Source organism: Palaemon carinicauda, chromosome 20 (assembly GCF_036898095.1).
Source record: "Palaemon carinicauda isolate YSFRI2023 chromosome 20, ASM3689809v2, whole genome shotgun sequence".
NCBI lineage: Eukaryota > Metazoa > Arthropoda > Malacostraca > Decapoda > Palaemonidae > Palaemon > Palaemon carinicauda.
In genome coordinates, this window is record NC_090744.1 from 11,183,427 (window position 1) to 11,202,497 (window position 19,071).

A 19,071-nucleotide genomic window follows, 5' to 3' on the forward strand; every position below is an offset into this window, starting at 1 on the left:
CTTTGCAGCAACCTCCTCTACCCTTGAGGTAGGAGCCTCATGCGTTGCGACTACCTCCTCCATCCTCGAGGCAACAACCTCTTGCGGTGCGACAACCTCCACCATCCTCGAGGCAGCAACCTCAACTCCACCTCTGCGCAGTCCACCCTGCCAGACGTATGATGTTGAGGTTCCTCAACCTACCTCCACGCGTGAGCTGCCGCATTGGGAGTTGCCAGATACCAACGCTATGCAGCAACCTCTTGCGTTGCGGCAACCTCCACCATCCTTGAGGCAGCAACCTCAACTCTTGCGGCAGCCACCTCCACTCTTGAGGCAAGAACCTCAACTCTTGAGGGAAGAGCCTCAACTCTTGAGGAACCTCATGCTATGAGACAGCCGCCTCAACGCATGCAGCAACCGCATTCTTCACATCATGAGCCTCTCTCTGCGCAGCTACCTCCTCAACCCTTGAGGCAGACGCAACTCTTGAGGCAGGAACCTCACAGGAGCCTCAATGGGCTCTCGTGGCATGGTTGGTTTCGACCTGGCCTTTCATTAGAAGGGGCTAGCGTTCGATCCCAAGTATGAGGTAGAAATTTATTTCTATTTGAACACGATGTTGTGTTGATATTTATCCATTTTGACTCATTAGGGGTAATTTGAATGAATTACTGCCAATTGTGTCACGTGGTGGCCCGGGGAAATCTGGTAAAACTCGCTGATAAAGAGACTGATGTCTCACCAGGTAAATCCTCGGACAGCTAGATTAGTGTCAGGTTCAGATTTCCTTTATTTAATCCTCCTCAAACCATGAGGCAGGAGCCTCATGCTATGCGGCAACCGCCTCAACCCATGAGGCAGGAGCATCATACTATGCGGCATCCTCCTCAACGCATGCGGCATAAGCCTCTTCCCTTGCAGCTTGAGCCTCATCCCATGCAGCATGAGCCTCATACCATGCAGCATGAGCCTCATACCATGCAGCATGAGCCTCATCCCATGCAGCTTGAGCCTCATCCCATGCAGCATAAGCCGCACGCCATGCAACATGCTCTGCTTACCTTACAGCATGCTCTACATACAGCATGCTCTGCATACCTTACCGCATGCTTCTCAGTCACACATCTTTGGTTGTTGCCAACTCACTAGACTGTCAAGCAGTTTCATAACGTTGCCTTCTAGTCTGCTGCTTTTGCACCAGTGAAACCCTCACTGAGAGAACTTAGCTTTTCTCGGATATGGTTCCTGTAGATGAGAAAGTGCTATTCTCCCTCCTTCTGATATTCCCTTGAGGACTCTGTCATTTGGAGAGGAGCCTTTAGCTGCGTCGCCTCCTATGGACTTTTATTTAAGCATAACATGCTTCCAGGGAAGGTAATGGTTCCACTTCAGTCGCTAACCCCGTCTGTTACCACACCTGCTCCCATAGACCTTGAGCTGTGTTGCAAGACATGCAGTCCAAGCTTAGTCCTTGTTAGAGGATTTTTTGTTTACAGAGTCAGTGTGTCACTGGGAAGACGTTCAACAACCAGCAGAAGTGACTTGTTGTGACGCAGTGCGGCAACCTCAGCAACCCGATAAGGAGTTGTCAGTACGACCCAGACAGTCTAGACAGCTTCGGGTTGTCACTGTTCTTCCTCGCTTCCCCATGGTTGACAGTTCACAGACTGTGCATCAGTACCATGATCTTGTGTCCGGCTCCGTCAGACGACTAGCTTTTAAGAGCTCCCACAAGTCGTCGCTGTCTGGAGATTCTCAGATGGACTATGGATCTGACCAAGGAACTGGGCCTCCTGGTCAATTTTGAGGAGTCCCAGCTCGTCCCATCCCAGACCATTGTCTACCTGGGTATGGATCTTCAGAGGCGAGCTTTTCGGGCTTTTCCGTCGGCCCCAAAGATCTACTAAGCCCTAGTTTGCATCCAGAGCATGCTGAGAAGGAACCGATGCTCAGTCAGGTAGTGGATGAGTCTAACAGGGACACTTTCATCGCTGGCCCTGTCCATCGAGTTAGGGAGACCCCACCTCCGCCCCCTTCAGTATCATCTAGCGGCTCACTGGATTAAGGACATGACGCTAGAGACGATCTCAGTTCCTGTTTCCGAAGAGAGGAGGTCTACTCTCACGTGGTGAAAGAACAGCTTTCTTCTCAAGGAAGTCTACCTTTGGCTGTTCAGAAACCCGACCGCCGTCTCTTCTCTGACGCATCAGACACGGGCTGGGGTGCGACTTTGGACGGACAGGAATGCTCGGGAACATGGAATCAGGAGCTAAGGACACTTCACATCTTTTGCAAGGAGCTGTTGGCGGTTCATCTGGCCTTGATAAACTTCAAGTCCCTCCAGCTTAACTAGGTGGTGGAGGTGGACTCTGACTACACCACAGCCTTGGCTTACATCTCCAAGCAGGGAGGGACTCATTCGTGGAAGTTGTTCTAGATCGCAAGGGACCTCCTCATCTGGTTAAAAGATCGAAAGCTCACGCTGGTAACGAGGTTCATTCAGGGCGATATGAATGTCATGGCAGGTCGCCTTAGCCGGAAGGGTCAGGTCATCCCCACAGAGTGGACCCTTCACAAGAATGTTTGCAGCAGACTTTGGGCCCTGTGGGGTCAGCCAACCATAGATCTGTTCGCTACCTCGATAACCTAGAGGCTCCCGTTGTATTGTTCTCCGATTCCAGACCCAGCAGCAGTTCACGTGGATGCTTTTCTGCTGGATTGGTCCCATCTCGACCTGTATGCATTCCCGCCGTTCAAGATTGTCAACAGGGTACTTCAGAAGTTCGCCTCTCGCAAAGGGACACGGCTGACGTTGGTTGGCTCCGCTCTGGCCCGCGAGAGAATGGTTCATAGAGGTACTGCAATGGCTGGTCGACATTCCCAGGACTCTTCCTCTAGGAGTGGACCTTCTACGTCTACCTCACGTAAAGAAGGTACATCCAAACCTCCACGCTCTTCGTCTGACTGCCTTCAGTCTTTCGAAAGACTCTCAAGAGCTAGGGGCTTTTCGAAGGAGGCAGCCAGAGCGATTGCCAGAGCAAGGAGGACATCCACTCTCAGAGTCTATCAGTCTAAAGGGGAAGTCTTCCGAAGCTGGTACAAGGCCAATGCAGTTTCCTCATCCAGTACCACTGTAACCCAGATTGCTGACTTCCTGTTACATCTAAGGAACGTAAGATCCCTTTCAGCTCCTACGATTAAGGGTTACAGAAGTATGTTGGCAGCGGTTTTCCGCCACAGAGGCTTGGATCTTTCCACCAACAAAGATCTACAGGACCTCCTTAGGTCTTTTAAGACCTCAAAGGAACGTCGGTTGTCCACTCCAGGCTGGAATCTAGACGTGGTCCTAAGGTTCCTTATGTCATCAAGATTTGAACCTCTCCAATCAGCCTCTTTTAAGGACCTCACATTGAAAACTCTTTTCCTCGTGTGCTTGACAACAGCTAAAAGAGTAAGTGAGATCCACGCCTTCAGCAGGAACATAGTTTTCACATCTGAAACGGCTACATGTTCCTTGCAGCTCGGTTTTTTGCTAAAAACGAGCTTCCTTCACGTCCTTGGCCTAAGTCGTTCGAGATCCCAAGCCTGTCCAACTTGGTGGGGGACGAACTGGAGAGAGTACTTTGCCCAGTTAGAGCTCTTAGGTACTATCTAAAAAGGTCATAACCTTTACGAGGACAATCAGAAGCCTTTTGGTGTGCTATCAAGAAGCCTTCTCTTCCAAGGTCTAAGAACTCAGTTTCTTACCTATTCAGGCTCCTGATTAGGGAAGCACATTCTCATCTGAAGGAAGAAGACCTTGCTTTGCTGAAGGTAAGGACACATGAAGTGAGAGCTGTGGCTACTTCAGTGGCCCTCAAACAGAACCGTTCTCTGCAGAGTGTTATGGATGCAACCTATTGGAGAAGCAAGTCAGTGTTCGCATCATTCTATCTCAAAGATGTTCAGTCTCTTTACGAGAACTGCTACACCCTGGGACCATTCGTAGCAACGAATGCAGTAGTAGGCGGGGGCTCAGCCACTACATTCCCATAATCCCATAACCTTTTTAACCTTTCTCTTGAATACTTTTTATGGGTTGTACGGTCGGCTAAGAAGCCTTCCACATCCTTGTTGATTTGGCGGGTGGTCAATTCTTTCTTGAGAAGCGCCGAGGTTAAAGGTTGTGATGAGGTCCTTTAGTATGGGTTGCAGCCCTTTATACTTCAGCACCTAAGAGTCGTTCAGCATCCTAAGAGGACCGCTACGCTCAGTAAGGAAGACGTACTTAATAAAGGCAGAGTAATGGTTCAAGTCGTCTTCCTTACCAGGTACTTATTTATTTTATGTTATTTTTGAATAACTAATAAAATAAAATACGGGATACTTAGCTTCTTTGTTAACATATATGCTGGTCTCCACCCACCACCCTGGGTGTGAATCAGCTACATGATTATCGGGTAAGATTAATATTGAAAAATGTTATTTTCATTAGTAAAATAAATTTTTGAATATACTTACCCGATAATCATGATTTAATTGACCCACCCTTCCTCCCCATAGAGAACCAGTGGACCGAGGAAAAAATTGAGGTGGTGTTGACAAGAAGTACTGGAGTACCTGACCACAGATGGCGCTGTGTGTTCACCCCCACCTGTATAGCGATCGCTGGCGTATCCCGACCGTAGATTTCTGTCGGCAACAGAGTTGACAGCTACATGATTATCGGGTAAGTATATTCAAAAATTTATTTTACTAATGAAAATAACATATTTTCAAGTTGATATCTACCTGGTCGTTAGGGCGTGTTCCATGGAAGAGATTGCTTGTAGATGTTATTCTCTTTCTCTTATTTAATTTTTTTGTAGTTTATATATGAAATATTTATTCTAATGCCATTACTGTTAAAATATTTTATTGTAATTAATTACTTTTCTTGTGGTAATTTCCTTTCCTCACAGGGGTATTTTACCTGTTGAAGCCCTTGGGCTTATAGCATCTTGCTTTTCCAACTAAGGTTAATCACAGATTTAACACACTCAAACCTCCAAATGGTTACTGGCTACTTCCACACATGACTCCTTCGCTGTTGCCTCTGTCTTCTGTCCCATCTAAGCTTGAACTGACCTCTTCCCCGAGCTGGCTATATTCCTGGCATTCCATGCAATTTTTTTCTCTGGTATATTTAGCAGGATAGATGTGAGCGAGGCAAGAGAGCGTGCTAGAAATAGGAATGAATGGTGAGCGATTGTGACGCAGTTCCAGTAGGCCCTGCTGCTGCCTCCGATGCCTTAGATGACCGCGGAGGTAGCAGCAGTAGGGGATTCAGCATTATGAAGCTTCATCTGTGGTGGATAATGTGGGAGGGTGGGCTGTGACACCCTAGCAGTATAGTCCAGTAAATCTACCATTTGACCTAGGACAAATTGCCAGAAAAATGAAATTACTTGCAATGACTTTTAATTATCATGCTAAAAGAAATATCAAAAATGTAGAAATATATATTTGGTGGAACATGGTGAAATATGCAATTCAAGGTAGCCATTGTCGAAATATCTGTTTTTGATTATATTGCCAAAAGTAATAGAGCTAGAATTATGAAAATGGTGTCTATACCCATGTTTTCATGGTCGAAGAATCATTTGAGACTAATTTCAGGGAGCTGTCATGATTACATCATAATGAATTCAATATGGCTGCCATGGTTGGTACGCAAAAACTGAAAATCGCAATAACTTCGACAGTATCCTACCGAAGACAACAATCTTGGTGTCTATTTATAGGTTTTCATGGTAAATGAGTCTATTTATCTATAATGCAGGTGTCAGTTTGTTGAAATTGAAACCAAGGCATGCCAGTTAATTCTCCTTAAATGTAGGTTCACATGCCCAAGATATCACGATCATCATCTGAAGTCTCGTCAGTGTTCTCCAAGTTCATGTTCTCACAGATCCCCCTGCATTCACTGCAGGCTGGTGTACAGTCAAGACCCAGTCGTCTGCACCCACAACGTTTTCCGCACCCTGTCTTGCATTTGCATCTTACCACTTCCAATAGTGATTTTGGAGCAACGTCCAAATCAGTCATAAGGGGGAACATTTTTCCTTCGATGATCTTCCACCCCCAATTTTCAGCATTCAGGCTGTTACCCTTCCACGCCTGAACTTGGTGGAAAACACGGAAACTGTGGTACTTTACTGCCCCTGAAGTTGGTGGCAATGATTTGGGGTGAATAACTTTTTTGCTAGTGGCAACTAATTCTTGAAACCTGTGGTGTCTCAGTGAATCCAGATTGCCATCTGGTTTTGCCTTGTACACACAAAGCATAGCTTTCTCCCCTGCCTGAATTATTTCATCCTCGCTGGAATCATAGTTGCCAAACACCTTAGCAAGGTCACAAAAGTATTCACTGTCCTGTGCCAACTTCAGTGTTATAACCTGATTTCGTTTCCGAAATACATATTGATTAACAATATTTCCTGTCATATCCTCAAGAATTTTCTGTCCAACTTCCTTGGCTAACTCTACATTAACGTCCTCTCTAGTAGCTACCCCTGTCACAATATTTTGCAATGACATACTTTCTTCAAATGGATTCCTTTCTGCCAGTATTGAAACGAGTTTGTTGGTATCGGCTATGTCCTTTGCCTGACGTGCCTTTGACAGATCTTTATGCTGCTCACTTGTTGCATACTTAACTGAAGTCAGTTGCTGCATGGCATCATTGACCTCTGCGCAAATAGGTCTGGACAGACACCATACCAGTCGCTGTGTTTCTGTCATACCCCGTCCTCTCGTCAAACCACCCGTTGTTTTAAGGCTTCTCATGAGAACTTGTTCTATAACCAAATCTGGGGACAGTCCTGCCCAATAACGATCCGACCTTCGCACGACGTGCAAACCGTCCATGAAGTTGGAGTAGATATCTGGATTGGAATCCTCCAGCTTCCACATTTTCTGCAGATATAGGTACACCGACTTTGTGTACAAGTTATGTCCAGAGGCAGCAAAATAAGGCAACATATTTTGCAAGGTTGCAAGATGCAACTTCCAGTCACCTGTTCGTTCGGACCTCAGGAAGTTCCGAACAATGTCAATCAATTTCATATACATAACCCACAGTTTCCCTGTTTTATGTTCTACTGCATTTAGTGCATTCAGTAATCTTTCCTTGACAGAATGGAATGCTGGTGATGAACTTATCTCAGATGGTACCATTTGTCCTTCTAGAAGTTCATCAACTAAAATTCCAAGTTCCTGAATTTCAGTTGGGAGAGGGATTTCCGCACCATTAAGAACTGAAACCGATAAAGGATCTATATCCTCAAAGGTGTTATCATCCTGAAACTCCATGACCGTTGAGCTATCCTCATCGTCGTGATCTTCTGTAGCAGAGGTGCCATTTAGCTGAAGGCCGAATGTTTTTGCAATCAAAGCTGTGTTCAAAGCAGTGTCAAGCAACAGGTGACCACGTACAGCCCTTGCAACAGCCTTTCCACTCATAATGTGTGTAACGGTATTGGAAGCAAAGATCATTTCCAGCAATTCTTGGAGTCCAGTTCCGGCCATCAAGTGTCCTATGCTCCCGAGAAAACTCATTAAAGTGTGAAAACCTCCAAGACGGATTATAACTGAATGTAGCTGTGTGCTTGGATCTTCACTTTCCACTATTGTCATGGCTTTCCACCAGAGAGGTTGGTCAAACGTTATTATGGGTGTCACTCCATATCGATGTGCATGGTCAGAAACAAAGATGAGGGTAGAATAGACACAATTCATATCACTTGGGTTTAAGTCTATCATGGGCAAAAACATAGTAGATGCCTGTCCTGGATGCTCACCATGAGTTATCAGCTGCATCATCCCGGACCATCCAGGTCGGCGAGGTTTCGCACAGAATGACACTTTCCATAACAGGTCTATGTCCATGAGCCTGTCTCCTAGCATTTCATCATCTCCCTTCAGTTTCTCATACTTCAATGTAGCCAAGCCTTCATTCATTGGAGAGAATTGATGTATACGTATCCTCCCAACCTTTGCAATGTCCTCTGCAGACATACTTATACGTTTGATTACTGATGCATGGTCAATTTTGGGAGTGAAAGCTCAATAATCATTCACATAGACACCAAGTTTGCTGTCTTTGGTGGGATTCTGTAAAAGTTACTGCGATTTTCAGTTTTTTCGTGCTTACCACGGCAACCATATTGAATTCATTATGATGTAATCATCACAAATCCCTAAGATTGGTCTCATATGATTCCTTGACCATGAAAACATGGGTATGGATATCATTTTCATAAGTCTAGCTCTATTACTTTTGTCAGTATAGGCAAAAACAGAAATTTTAGTAATGGCTACCTTAATTTGCATATTTTACCATGTTCCACCAAATATATTTTTCTACATTTTTGATATATCATGTGGCAGGTCTAACTTAAACATATGAAAGTGGTTTAGTTTTTCTGGCAATTTGTCCTGGGTCACCCCCTATTTTGGGCTAGATTTACTGGACTAGTACCAGCTGAACTCGGTTGAGTCCCTTGTTAGGCTGGGAGGAACGTAGAGAGTAGAGGTCCCCTTTTAGTTTTTGTTTCTTTGTTGATGTCGGCTACCTCCCAAATTGGGGGATGTGCCTTGGTATATGTATGATGTATGCATATTTAGCAGTATTTATACCTTTGAAATGGTACTTTAAGGAGCATTTCACTGGGCGACACAGGTCCCTCGCCCAGAAATAGATTTTTCCTTCGTCAAAATCCCTTAACTATACAGAATGGTACACTGTATAGTTTTTGCACTTTAATACTTGAAAATTGCAGGTTTGGCAAGCATTTAATGCAGGACATTGTCAAATTCTCTCTCTCTCTCTCTCTCTTTCTTGTCATTGTTTTTACGGGAGCATTTAGCATTTTTATGACCTTACGTCAATTTTTTATAGTATTTGTATCTTCTGGCATTTAGTGACGTGCCTTTTTTCTTTCGACTATCATAGTTCTCTCATTTCTGTGTTCTTGAATTTTATGTTTTATTATTATTACTAGGTCAGCTACAACCCTAATTTAAAAAGCAGGATGGTATAACACCAAGGGTTCCAACAGGAAAAATAGCCCAGTGAGGATAGGAAATAAACTATATTTGAAGTTATGAACAATTAAAATGAAATATTTTAACCCTTTTACCCCCAGGCTATTTGGAAATTTCCAACCCTTAACCCCTAGGGGGTTATTTTTTTCCCAGCACATTTTGCAGTATATTTTTAAATTGCTTTAAAAGCCTTAATTTTTTGTCATAGAGAGGTCAGGTTGGTCTCATTCTCTTGGAAAGTGACTGAATTTTCTCAAAAAATTCTCAAAATTTTTTTTTTTTTAAAGCATTTTTTTGCTGTCCTTGGGGGTAAAGGGATGGCTTTTGTGAAACGTACCAGTACGTCCTTTGGGGGTAAAAGGGTTAAGAACAGTAATAACACTAACGTGTTATTTTTTATATAAACCTTAAAAATACTTACTGTTTCGCTGTTTTTCTTGGGTTAAAATTCTCAGCCTCATTTGCCTTCTCGGGTCATAAACACATTAAGTTCTTCGGACATCTTTATGCATGTTCATAATCATTTTAAATGTTTTCATATATTTTGAAATGTGGATAATGTGGGAGGGTGGGCCGTGTCACCCTAGCAGTACCAGCTGAACTCGGTTGAGTCCCTTGTTAGGCTGGAGGAACGTAGAGTAGAGGTCCCCTTTTTGTTTTGTTTCATTTGTTGATGTTGGCTACCCCCCAAAATTGGGGGAAGTGCCTTGGTATATATATATATGTATATATTTAGTAGCTTTATTTCTTGATCACAGTTTTGCTTTTGATGCAAATTTCTCCATTTCATGTGTAGTTTTATTGATTTAACATGAGTTATTTGTTTATATTTATATTTTATATTTTTCCATGCTAAGACTACTGCAAATACGTATTTAACGACGTGTAAGTTAGTTTTTATCTGGAGATGTTTGAAGTGATGAACGATTCATAAATATTCAAACTTTTAAAGTTGAAACTTTGCAAAATGTTGAAGTTGTCAAGTGACTAAAACGTTTTAGATTAGATTACATGTTAAGAATGTATTCCCAGTAGTCTTAACAAGGAGAAAAGTCTGTATTATTAAAACCAAATGTGAAATAGATTTATCAATTTCATTTAGTAAAGGCATTCATTTCATTTAGTGTTTGTAGTCAGTAAATACCAAAATGCATTTAAATAGAAATATCTATAAAATAATTAGAGGTAAAGAGAATGTGTAAATAGGTTAAAATTAGTATTGATCTGTCTGTTTTCCTCAAGACAAAATAAGTAGATCTGTTTCTATGAAAAAATAGGACGTATTTGGCTTTAGAAGATGCAAATAGTCTTGTACCCATTTTGCCCCTATTTATACCCATTTTGCACCTATTTACCAAGATGCAAATATTCGTATGCATATTTGGCTTTAGAAGATGCAAATAGTCTTGTACCCATTTTGCCCCTATTTATACCCATTTTGCACCTATTTACCAAGATGCAAATATTCGTATGCATTTAAAGTGGACTAATATATGTATTTCTTAATTTACAGGTAATGGGTATTTAAACAAAAGTCTGCGGAGTCAAGAGGATCGGCAAAACCAAGAAAAAATATATAATCGCTGGTAATCCAGAGCGGACGTAATTTCAAAACTGGACGCACAAATGACATTTTAATTTTTTTTTTTTTTTTTTTTTTTTTGCAGCTGGGGTTAGGTGCTCAATACAAATCAAGTGTGTAAGAAATGGAAAAAAATAATCAAAAATAGCAATACAAATAAAGTGTAAGAAATGGAAAAAAATATTTAATTTTATTTACTCCTGGTTGAATAAGTTACAACGAAGAAATAGTAAAATATGGTTACAACAAATTATATATTGCTTCCAGAAAAAATGTATTATTGAAATAAGTATGGGCTATATGATAAAGGCACACATGACAGGTCAAAAGTGTAGGTCTAGCTGCCAAGAGTTGCCATATATCATATATTTTTCTATTATTGGACATAGTTTCTGAACCCTTTCCCTACTACCAGGGAACGACAGGCGTCAAGGGTCCTCCTTTCATCATTTTCCTTCCTACCCTCTTCCACAACGGTCCGGATTCGGGACACATGCTGTTGCACACAACACCAGTTTCTGAACCTTTCCCTACTACCAGGGAACGACAGGCGTCAAGGGTCCTCCTTTCATCATTTTCCTTCCTACCCTCTTCCACAACGGTCCGGATTCGGGACACATGCTGTTGCCTACAACTCGACTGAAAATAAACTAATATACAGAAAATGGGATTAACAGACTACTTCCCACACAGTGTGTGGGTGTTATGTGAATATGAATAGTTATCCACAAGGCACACTGGGATACCTATAAGCGGCCGACCAACACCATATGATGTTACAACTATTCGTCATTTTGAATGTCTCCATAATATAAAATACATGAGGCCGATGTAGTGACATGACATTAAATATTTCATCTAATGTAATATAAAATTGACTAGTTATGCCTAAAATACTGATATACAGATGAAGTGCAAACCAACTATTATTCATTATGAAGTCACAAGTATTAAAACTACATAATACTGCATTGTAATATTTAAATTATCATTGATCATTACAAGAAACCTATCAGGGAAGAAATGTGGCAGAGACGGATAATAGCGTACTTTGGATATATTCTCACAAAAGGGAAAATACTGCTTATTGTCTTTAAGGACAAACAATACCAGAGATTTGATCTTGCAACAGGAATTTACTAACTTGAAGAATTTAAATACATAGCATATATCCTAAACACACATTACTGGGTAAGAGTTGCAATTTCATCTAAGGAGTTGAAGGGACATGGTGTTTATAATAGGTCAGACTAGTCCTTTACTAACATGGCAATGGAGTTCTGGAAGGGATATCTTTACAGTTGCTCAAAGATTTTAACCCTTTTACCCGCAAAGGACGTACTGGTACATTTCACAAAACTCATCCCTTTGCCCCCATGGACGTACCGGTACGTCCTTGCAAAAAACTGCTTATTTACATTTTTTATTGTGCATATTTTTGTTAATTTTTTTGAGAAACTTCAGGCATTTTCCAAGAGAATGAGACCAACCTGACCTCTCTATGACAAAAATTAAGGCTGTTAGAGCAATTTGAAAAAAAATATACTGCAAGATGTGCTGGAAAAAAAATAACCCCTCGGGGGTTAAGGGTTGGAAATTTCCAAATAGCCTCGGGGTAAAAGGGTTAACTGTGGTTGGGAAAGGCTCTATCTGGCTGTTGTATTGATAATATCTGTGGTAGGCATGTCAAATCCGTCCTGTGTACAAAATCTAAAAGATGGTGTCCCTAAACAGAGTACGAAATTTTTGATACCAGGCTTCTGCCAGGATGAAATGGGGAGAATATGACGAGGTATGACTGTTGTACTACAACGTACAAGTTATTAGAAGATGGAAAATATCAATGTTGTGCTCAATTACTTGAGGAAGGGAAAACCAAATGTTAGGGTCAGAATCTGTGACAGAAACACCACAGTCAGTAAGAAAAAAATGGTTTTTGACTAATGCCAAATGTGAGAAGTACAATCATTGTTAAAAAAGGATTGCATGAGAGAGAAAGACTAAGTTTTGGCAGAAGACAAGATGTAAAGGGGACCGAAAATTAAGGTTTCACCCAAATGCCCATAAAACTAAATAAGGGAAACAGAAATAAGTAATATATCAAATGTGGAGAGAATATTGATGATCCAAACTGTCTGCACTAATGTATGTGATAAAGTAAGAGTGATAACAATAAAACATACGATAGTCCTAGAATATGTATGTGAAAAATGGAGAGCAAACTTTAATGATATCACAAACAAAATTGTAAGTAATGAAACCAGGTACTAGGGAGGTAAGATTCTAGGTAGAGTTGAAATATTGTAAATTGTATAAGGACAGTAAGATTTTTCAAATAGGCCTACTACAAAAGCTCTGGGTGATAGGAAGGATAGATGTGAGAGGCAAGAGAGCGTGCTAGAAATAGGAATGAATGGCGAGCGATTGTGACGCAATTCCGGTAGGCCCTGCTGCTGCCTCCGATGCCTTAGATGACCGCGGAGGTAGCAGCAGTAGGGGACTCAGCATTATGAAGCTTCATCTGTGGTGGATAATGTGGGAGGGTGGGCTGTGGCACCCTAGCAGTACCAGCTGAACTCGGCTGAATCCCTTGTTAGGCTGGAGGAACATAGAGAGTAGAGGTCCCCTTTTTTGTTTTGTTTCATTTGTTGATGTCGGCTACCCCCCAAAATTGGGGGAAGTGCCTTGGTATATGTATGTATGTATGTACAAAAGGGGAATAAATATGAAAGGATACAATGTATAAAACAATACTATTGGATATTGAATACGAGGCTAAGAGTATGGTCATGGATGTAGCTATAAACATATCCTGCATTAAAGGTGTGGAGACTCGGTTCAGTACAGAACTGTATACCAAATGTAATGCATACATGTACATAGTGTCACTAATCTTAATACATACATACATATACCAAGGCCCTTCCCCCAATTTTGGGGGGTAGCCGACATCAACAAAGAAACAAAAACAAAAAGGGGACCTCTACTCTCTACGTTCCTCCTGTGGCCGCGGGGGCATAAAAACAAGAATAGCGCCAACGTTATCCCTGCGTGTCGTAAGAGGCGACTAAAAGGGACGGGACGAGGGGGCTAGGAACCTCCTCTCCTGTACCTACATCCTGTGAGACATCGACTAATCTTAATAGGAATTCTTTTTAATAAGAACTGTAGAAATGTGTCAGGGAAGTGAATGACCTAGTTTTTGCGTATCAGTTCTTGGAAGGGGGAAAACGTTTCTGTTGTCTTTGGGGGAAAAAACAGTTTATTGAAAGAATGACAGAGATTGGTTGCTAGCAGAGGTGAGTTATAAACGAGATTATGGTGCCAGAAGTACCAAAGTTGTGTCATGAAAGAACATTATGGTGACGGTAGCATCAGAGATGTGTTATGAAAGAGATTGGGTGCCAGCAGCAACAGAGGTGTGTGGAAGGCAAAGTAGTAAACACTAACAGGAAATGAAACAAATGGTGGTGGAATCTGAAATCAAATGCTTCATAGAGCTGTATAGCCAGAAGAAGGTGGTAAGATGATAACAACTACCAAACCTGTGAGGAATATAAACGGATAAAGAGGGCAAGAAAAAAAAATGTAATTGCAAAGGGAAAAATCAGGGTAAAATGGAATGAGATCATGCAAACACGGAGGGAGAAAAGACTACAGAATTGCCTAAGTAAAAAAAGATAGGCAGGGTGTAAGAGTTGTAGGAACTATTAAAGCTGAAAATGGAAATTATAAATTGAGGAAGAGGAAGTTAAGAGAACATGGATGACTATTCTTTTACAGCTATTAAACACTGTGAATGAGTATGCAAACATCAGAGAAAGAAAATCAAGTCGAGACTGCTATAAAGATTAAGTAAATAAAGCTGAAGAGAAATCAGAAGTAACAATAGAAGTGGTTAAAGCATTACGGAATCTAGGCAAAGTGTGGGTGCACACACTATTAGAAAAAATCTGGTATGTAGGGGAAATACCAAGGGACTGGAAAGATAGATAGATGTCTAAGTTATAAAGAACAAAAAGGAGACAAGTTGAACTAAATGACCTTCAGAGGTATACAAATTTTTGCCCTTTATTCAACATACTAGAAATGATATTAGCAGGAAAGTTGATATGCATGAGCAGCAGTTTTGGTTTTAAGAAAGGAAAGAGCACAGTGGATACTATATTTATAGTAAGTTAACCCTTTTACCCCCAGGCTCTTTGGAAATTTCCAACCCTTAACCCCCAAGGGGTTATTTTTTTCCCAGCATATTTTGCAGTATATATATTTTTTTTTAATTGCTCTAACAGCCTTAATTTTTGTCATAGAGAGGTCAGGTTGGTCTCATTTTCTTGAAAAATGCCTGAATTTTTTCAAAAAATTATAAAAAATATGAAATTTTTTTTTTTTTTTAGCATTTTTTTTGCAAGGCCGTACCGGTACGTCCATGGGGGTAAAGGGATGAGTTTTGTGAAATGTACCAGTATGTCCTTTGGGGGTAAAAGTGTCAAGTCCAAGATAAGTATCAGTATCTAGAAGGAAAAGGGAAAGTTTATATGTGCCGTATCTTATGGATCTTGAAAAGGTGTACAACAGGGCACCAAAAAGGCTAGATTATTGGCATTTAAAAAAAAAAGGGAAGTACCAGAGAAGTTGATAAGGCTAGTGAATAGTGAGAATGGAGTAAGAGGGAGCATGAATCACTGTACAGACAAAATATGAGGGAAAATAAAGCATTCCTTGGGGATATTGGCCTTCCTCTTTGATCAGTTCTGAGTCCTTGCCTATTCCTTGTAGACACTTTGTCATTAGTATTAAGGAGCAAAGAAGAATTATGAGAACTGGTGTTTACTAAGGATTTAAGTCATAATTGCGGACACAGAAGAACCGCAAGAACAGTTTTTGGCATAGAAAAGGGTCATAGAAAAGACAATATTGAAGGGGAACATTAAAAAGACAAAGCTAAAGATTAATAGTAAAGTACACGGAGAGATAAACATTCATGTGGAAGGTGGTACAGAACAATGAGTTTGGCTACTTGAGATCACTAAAATTCAGTGAGATGAGAGTGAAATAAACATGGCAAAATTGGAGGGAAGTAACTGGAGTTTTTTTATAAAAACAAAGAACCATTAGACATCTATTTTGCAGAAACTTCACCACTTAAAAGGAAAGAGGAAGGACTGTTAGAAAGAATTATGATGAGGATTGTGACTTTTATTGCTTAAATATCACTACTAGAAAAGGAGGGAGAGAAGATATTTGACAATGTGTGCTACATGTAATGTAAAAGATATGGCTAGGTAAGCTCGTCTGAGATATTATGATCATGTAATAAGAAGGTAGGTGGTAGAACCAGTCAACAGAAACAAGAAAATGCTAATGATGGGATGATGAGTGTAGGGCATCAGCACATCAGATAGATGGATCTGGTGAAGAGAGATATGAGTGGGATGGGACTAGGAGAAAAGGTAAAAGGAATAGAAACAGATGAAGAAAATTGACTCAAGAAACAGACACTGTTATACAGCAGAATAAAAGGGTAGAAAGAAGATGGCAAAGCAAGAAAACAATGGTAAGGGACAAGAAAAACATAAGAATCAATAGAGCAGCTTTTTTGGGGGGACTTTCAGAAAAAATATGGCAAGGCAAAAGAGCATGCTAGAAATGGGAATGAATGGCGAGCGATTGTGACGCAGTTCCGGTAGGCCCTGCTGCTGCCTCCGATGCCTAAGATGACCGCGGAGGTAGCAGCAGTAGGGGATTCAGCATTATGAAGCTTCATCTGTGGTGGATAATGTGGGAGGGTGGGCTGTGACACCCTAGCAGTACCAGCCGAACTCGGTTGAGTCCCTTGTTAGGCTGGGAGGAACGTAGAGAGTAGAGGTCCCCTTTTTGTTTTTATTTCTTTGTTGATGTCAGCTACCCCTCAAAATTGGGGGAAGTGCCTTGGTATATGTATGTATAAGAAAACAAGATACCTTCTACTAAGAATAAAAAAAAGGGGAAGACTAATGAGGATTTGCAATAAAAATAGATTTACAGCAATTCTATGTAAACGTAGTCAATGAAAAAACTAAAAAAAAAACATTGAATTATATTCCAATGAACACCAGGAACTAATATAAGGGAAAGATGGCTAGATAAGGTTGGTACAAATGAATTATGATAATAGAAAATATAATGAAGCAAAGTGAACTCAGTTGAGTCCCTTGTTAGGCTGGGAGGAACGTAGAGAGTAGAGGTCCCCTTTTTGTTTTTGTTTCTTTGTTGATGTCGGCTACCTCCCAAAATTGGGGGAAGTGCCTTGGTATATGTATGTATGTATAATGAAGCAATGAACAAAGGAATAGAAATAAAAAGTATAGGTAAAGTTATGAAAGTATGGAACTATTATCAGGTAATATCGATAGCTAGTGGTATAACAGCAAATATCAGTGATGGTATAGAAAGAAATTCCGTAACTGATCATGGGATTACCCTCTTAAGCTATCAAACATTACAAGTACTATAGTCAATTTCTTTTAGCGATACAGATTTGCACCGACTCGCAGCGGTGCCCTTTTGGCTCGGAAAATTTTCCAGATCGCTGATTGGTTAGAATTATCTCGTCCAACCAATCAGCGATCAGGAAACTTTTCCGAGCTAAAAGGACACCGCTGCGAGTCGGTGCAAATCTGCATCGCTAAAAGAAATTGACTATAGTGGACCTTTTTGCATGTGTGGCCTAAAATCTGACAACCTTAGCCTTGAAAATGGCATGTGAGAGAGAGAGAGAGAGATATTCAAAACACTTAATAAAATATATGTAGTTCATTGTAGATAAGTGTATTTTGAACAAGAATGATTAGATAAGGTGACTTATGTGCCAATATTTACTGAAAATAGTACAATTACTATGTACAAAATTGTACACAATGAATATTAAGATATGGGGAGTTTCAAACATTGAATATGCATTCTGGAAAATACAATTGAACTGTTTTAAGACAAGGTTTGTCAAAATGGGAAAGCTTGAAGAATATCTGCAAGTCCTTGTCTGTAAAGTATAAATGAACAGTGTGAAATAGTTGATTGATTGATTGTGTCTTGATGCCTGAGACCCAGAAAGAAAAAAAAATGGAATACCTGTAAAAAATGGGCTGTAAAAATGTTGAAAAATGACAGAGGCTTGGTTTGAAGTTAAGCAACGTAAGTAAGGGACCATGTGCATTCTTGAGAAGTACTTATTTGAGAGGGCTGTAAAAAGGTTAAAAAATGACAAAGGCTTGGTTTGAAGTTAAGCAACGTTAGTACAGAGACATATGCATGATTGGGAAGTACTTATTGAGAGGGCTGTAAAAAGGTTAAAAAATGACCAAGGCTTGATTAAAGTTCATTAACGTAAGTAAGGGGCTGTGTGCATGCTTAAGAATTACTTATTGAGAGGGCTGTAAAAAGGCTGAAAATGACAAAGGCTTGGTTTGAAGTTAAGCAATGTAAGTAAGGGGCCATATGCATGCTTGAGAATTACTTATTGAGAGGGCTATAAAAAGGTTAAAAAATGACAAAGGCTTGGTTTGATGTTGAGCAACGTAAGTACAGAGACATATGCATGATTGGGAAGTACTTATTGAGAGGGCTGTAGAAAAGTTGAAAAATGACAAAGGCTTGGTTAAAGTTCATTAACGTAAGTAAAGGGCCGTGTGCATGTTTGAGAATTACTTATTGAGAGGGCTATAAAAAGGTTGAAAAATGACAAAGGCTTGGTTTGAAGTTAAGCAACGTAAGTAAGGGGCCATGTGCATGTTTGAGAATTACTTATTAGAGAGGGCTGTAAAAAGATTGAAAAATGACAAAGGCTTGGTTACAGTTTATTAACGTAAGTAAGGGGCCGTGTGCATGTTTGAGAATTACTTATTTGAGAGGGCTGTAAAAAGGTTAAAAAATGACAGAGGCTTGGTTTGAAGTTAAGCAATGTAAGTAAGGGACCATGTACATTCTTGGGAATGACTTATTTGAGAGGGATGTAAAAAGGTTAAAAAATGACAAAGACTTGGTTTGAAGTTAAGCAACGAAAGTAAGGGACCATGTGCATTCATGAGAAGTACTTATTTGAGAGGGCTGTAAAAAGGTTAAAAATGACAAAGGCTTGGTTAAAGTTCATTAACGTAAGTAAGGGGCCGTGTGCATGCTTGAGAAGTACTTATTTGAGAGGGCTGTAAAAAGGCTGAAAAAATGACAGAGGCTTGGTTTGAAGTTAAGCAACGTAAGTAAGGGACCATGTTCATTCTTGGAAAATACTTATTGAGAGGCCTGTAAAAAGGTTGGAAAATGACAGAGGCTTGGTTTGAAGTTAAGCAACGTAAGTAAGGGACCATGTGCATTCTTGAGAAGTTTTGTAAAAAGGTCGAAAAATAACAAAGGCTTGGTTAAAGTTCATTAACGTAAGTAAGGGGCCGTGTGCATGTTTGAGAATT

At 40.6% G+C, this 19,071-nt stretch overlaps 2 long non-coding RNA genes across 8 annotated transcripts in view; one reads left to right on the top strand and one right to left on the bottom strand.

Moving 5' to 3' along the window:
• The window catches only part of LOC137660140 (uncharacterized), a 96,018-nt gene extending 85,327 nt beyond the window's left edge, over positions 1–10,691 (top strand). For 2 of the 4 annotated variants that reach the window (XR_011047617.1, XR_011047618.1), the window contains exon 6: positions 10,562–10,690. This is a non-coding gene — a long non-coding RNA (uncharacterized lncRNA). Of the gene's footprint in view, positions 1–10,561 lie in introns of all 4 variants that reach the window. The other 2 variants (XR_011047616.1, XR_011047620.1) reach the window with 2 other exon arrangements.
• Positions 10,692–10,808: 117 nt separating this feature from the next.
• Positions 10,809–19,071, bottom strand: part of LOC137660142 (uncharacterized) — a 44,501-nt gene continuing 36,238 nt past the window's right edge. For all 4 annotated transcript variants that reach the window (XR_011047624.1, XR_011047622.1, XR_011047623.1 and 1 more), the window contains exon 5: positions 10,809–11,269. This is a non-coding gene — a long non-coding RNA (uncharacterized lncRNA). The remainder of the gene's footprint in view (positions 11,270–19,071) is intronic.